Source organism: Quercus suber, unplaced genomic scaffold, assembly GCF_002906115.3.
Source record: "Quercus suber isolate HL8 unplaced genomic scaffold, Cork oak 2.0 scaffold_223, whole genome shotgun sequence".
NCBI lineage: Eukaryota > Viridiplantae > Streptophyta > Magnoliopsida > Fagales > Fagaceae > Quercus > Quercus suber.
This window is the reverse complement of record NW_027069681.1, coordinates 963064-967830: the sequence shown is the minus strand read 5'-3', so window position 1 is coordinate 967830 and position 4767 is coordinate 963064. Positions and strand designations below refer to the sequence as shown.

The 4767-nt window shown below is 34.8% G+C and overlaps 1 pseudogene; it reads left to right on the top strand.

Moving 5' to 3' along the window:
* The first annotated feature begins 3698 nt into the window (after nucleotides 1-3698).
* The window catches only part of LOC136070286 (uncharacterized), a 5471-nt pseudogene continuing 4402 nt past the window's right edge, over nucleotides 3699-4767 (top strand).

The window sequence follows — 4767 nt, the reverse complement described above, 5'->3', positions numbered from 1 at the left end:
TTGGTTCAATGAAGAAGAATTTGATGATGATGATGTGATTTGTAGAGTGCAAATGTAGTTGCAAGATTGTTAATAGAGGCAGACATAGTGTGTGTGAGAGAGATATGAAAGTGTTGATAAAATATTAAAATGTGGTTTAGGGTATAAGAAGGGGTTTATGACTTTATGGTACTAGTGTTTTGGTAAAAATGTGGTTTGGGTTAATCCAAAACAGTAATTTTAGGAATACACTTTTTACCACACTAATGAGTAATCACAACTATTTTATGTGGTAATCTTAGATTATTGTATGTTGTTTTCATATAAGCTTACTATTTTTTATAAACCCTTTATAATCAAGGTTTTCAGACCCGGACCGTTCATTGAACCGCAAAATGGAGAGGCTTAAGGGTTTCAAGGTCGAACCGAGGTCGAACCATGATGACGTCATAATTAATTTAATAATTATTTTAAGTATATATAAAAACATTAAACTAATAAAAAAAATTAACTAAAATAGTCTAATTCATTTAGAGAAGCTTATTTCTAAAAAATACATAAAACTTACAAAAATATGGTACACAACTACACATTGTTACACACTGTGCATAAACTATACATTGTTTCTCATAACTACACACTCTGTGCATAAACTGTGTGCATAAAACAATGTTAATTCAAACATAAACTGTGCATAAACTATGTTTGTGTTTGGATTAACATAAACTGTGCATAAAAACATAACCTGTACAAACACTATGTATAAACTGTGTGCAGTGTTTGTTAATCCAAAATACAACTACACATTGTTTCTCATAATACAACTGTGCGTACAACCTTGTTTCTCATAATAATGTTTTCCAAGTTACAGTACACAAACACAACTACACATTGTTTCTAACAAAAATACATAAAACCTTATTTCTAAAAAACAATAATAAAACTTCAAACTCCAAGTTACACACAGTGTCTTACAAAAAGACATAGAAAATATTTTCTAAAATACAAAATAGAACTTCAAAGTTCAAACAGAGTTATTATGATCATAAATCATCAATGTCATGATAATTATCATGCTCATCATCATTCTCTGAAAATCTAGTAGGAGGGCCAACAGGCTGTCCAAATGTTCCCAAATCAATTCCTTCAACCTCACTACTATCATCTATAGATTCTACACACAAGTTTGAACAAAATAAAAAGAAAAATCATTATAATGTTTACAAATTAACAAACTAATATATAGAGTCATAAAGTCAGAATCACAAATTCACAACTTCATACAATTTTTGAAATAGTGAAATTCACCAATTTTTTACGACAGACCCATCACACGATTCACAACTTTCACAGGTTAAAGATTGAAGCACAAATTTAAACACATTTGTGCTTGCAAACAAAAATTGTAAAATATACTTATCAGAACTTTAATATCCAACACTCCAGATTTATTTGCTCATAAAACAATAATAATATCCAACTTTGAATCATTTTCAATTGACCCAAATCAATATACACACCACCACTTCAGATCTATATCATCATCCACAATCAACTTGCAAATATTAACAAAGAAAAAGCAGATTAGAGGTAATAAATTACCAAACGACGACGAGGCAGAGAGTGAGCTGCGACAGCAACGAGGGAGAGAGGCAGAGACGAGAGAGTGATTGAGAAAGTGAGGAAGAGATCTGGTGATGAGAATCAACAAGCATTCAAGGATCCATTTCATGTTCCAGTTGAGCCTATTATTAAACCAAGATCCAAGAAGATCAAAGAAGCATTTAATGGGCTGATTCAAGAGATTTGGGCTGATTCTAACAGAGGACATTCCAAGTTTGGCCCAAAGGAAGATAAAGGCGTAATAAATTTAATCCAAACTATTAAGGGCTAATCTGGCTTAATTGAGCGTGATTTATGGCAAGGATTAATGATTTATTGATTTTCCAACTCCATATTAGTTAATAGATATTTTTCCTAGTCTGGAGCATCTAGTTTTGGACTAGATCTATCTTAATTATAGGCTTTTATTATTTAGAACGTTTTTAGCCATTTTTCCTATTTTGGATCTGCTAATTTTAGACCAAATCAACTTTTATTTATGGTTTTATTATTTAGTACGTTTTTATATTTTCTATTTCCAGTTATGTCATATAAATAGCATGCACTTATTGCAATAGAAAGATTATTGAATAAAAATCAGAAAATGTGAGGCTTTACTCTTCTTTTGGTTCTTCAAGAACTGTGAACTTATCAAGGATTCTTCCTTGTGGCGTTCAAACTTTATACCTTTGGTTCGTGATTCAATTATAATCATTGGGTCAAGGTCTATTACTTATACCTTTGGTTCGCGTTTCGATTATAAACGTTGGGTTAAGATTCTATCAAAAATCTGAATTTTAGCTTTCTTGGGCAAGTATTCCAATATTTTTGTTGGGTCTCAAAGCGTGTCAATTGAGGTTCGTATCATTTGGTATCAAAGCTCAGATTCTAAAATCAGTTTTCTTTCCCTTTGTCTTTTGTTTCCTGTTATCATCCTATCTTGTTCCTTTTGTGTTTTTTGTTCCTCATTCTTATTTTGTGACGTGCACTAGGTTAAAATCGTGCACCAAGCTCCCAGAAAAGAAAAAAAAGAAAAAGAAAAGAAGAGACTTCAGAAAAAAAAATAGAAAACAGAAAAAAAAATTGTTTGTAGTTTCAATTCTCTCTGACCAAAATATTATTTTCTTTTGTCCTCTTCCTTTGATTTAGTGTTTCTGTCATATTTTTTCTTGCTATTGGTACTAGTTTAAATACTACAAGTTGAATTTCTTAATCAAGTTTATTAGTTTAAGTAGAACTGAAAAGGGGAAGCTACGAGTGGAAAAAGGCAAAAGGGCGTGAGACTAATATCGGGAAAAAGCCAATTTAAAAGTGAAACACGAGTGTGAGTGACATAATTTAAGTGTAAACACATGAGGGAGTGTTGTGAGGAATTATTTCTAACATTTCTTTATAGTTTCAAAATTATGTCTTCCAGGGGCGAAGCATCAAACAAAGGAGGGGAGGAGTCATCCATCATGTTGTAGGCTATGCAACAACAATTTGAACGTATGAACGTGGTGTTTAATGATATTCGAGATCGGATGGATAGGCAAGACACTGTTATTACTTCTTTGCGTGAGGAGCATCCCCAAAGAGCCCCTAATGCTAGTAGGAAAGGAAGGTATGCGCGCAAGGATGATTCTGATGACTACCATGAGGATGAGTTTGAAGATGAAGAGGATCAAGTTGTTAGGAACCCGGTGGTTCCTAATGGGGATTGATGGGAATTATAGGGGAATGGATGGGGATTTTAGGGAAATTGACTTAATTCGAGGTAGTCACCCTCCATAGAGAAATAGAGAGATTACGAGAGAGAGAGAGAGAGAGAGAGAGAGATGCACTAATGCACTAACAAATTGGTTTATTCTTCATTGATATTCATATTGGATTACAATCATGTATTTATAGGAGACTAGCTATAATCTCATTGGCCCACATGGCCTCATCCTATTGGTTCTATTATTCCCCATGTGCATTAATAATTCCAACATGTGCTAAATGTGATTAACATGCCTCATCCTATTGGTTCTATTATTCCCCATGTGCATTAATAATTCCAACATGTGCTAAATGTGATTAACATGTTTAGAATTGTAACTAACTAACTAAATCTCAATACACCAATTATTATCCATATGCTTATAGCATTCCTAACACAAGTTTCATTGAACAATGAGGGCAGGTTTGCGCCAAGGGGAGAAAGGCGTGGTAGAGGTTTTCGAAGAGATCCAAGATGGCAAGATGGGACTGATAGAAGCCTAGAAAACATCAAAATGAAGATACCATCGTTCCAAGGGAAAAATGATCCAGAAGTGTACTTGGAGTGGGAGAAGAAGGTGGAGTTCATCTTTGAGTGCCACAATTACTTCAAGGAGAAAAATGTAAAACTAGTTGTGATTGAGTTTACTGATTATGCTATTATATGGTGGGATCAACTTGTGATGAACAGAATGAGAAACTATGAGAGGCCTATTGAGACATGGGAGGAAATGAAGGCCATCATGAGGAGGTGGTTTGTCCCTAGTCACTACTATAGGGACTTGTATCAGAAATTGCAAAGTCTTACTCAAGGCTATAGGAGCGTGGATGACTATCATAAGCAGATGGAGATTGCCATGATTCGGGCTAATGTAGAGGAGGATAGAGAAGCTACTATGGCAAGGTTTTTGAATGGGCTGAATCGGGACATTGCCAACGTGGTGGAGTTGCAGCACTACGTAGAGTTGGAGGACATAGTGCACATGGCAATAAATGTGGAACGAAAATTTAAAAGGAAAGGAACTCGGTCATTTCAAAATTCGGGCTCTTCTACTTCATGGAGGTCAAATGGGAGGAAAGACGAAGGGGCTGTTTTCAAGTCTAAAACCGAATCACCAAAAAGGAGAGATGAAGCTCCCAATGTCAACAAAGGTAAAAATGAATCCCAAACTCGTAATTGTGATATTAAGTGTTTTCGTTGTTTGGGAGTAGGTCATATAGCTTCATAATGCCCAAATAAGAGGACCATGATCGCACGTATTGATGGAGAGGTGAAAACTGAAAGTGAGGGAAATGATGATCAGATTCCATCACTTGAGGATGCTTGTGATGATAATGTGGAGTATCCAGTGGAGGGTGAGTCACTTGTGGCTAAGCGTGCTTTAAGTGCCCAAGTTAAAGAGGATGATATGGAACAACAAAGGGAGAATATTTTTTATACTAGAT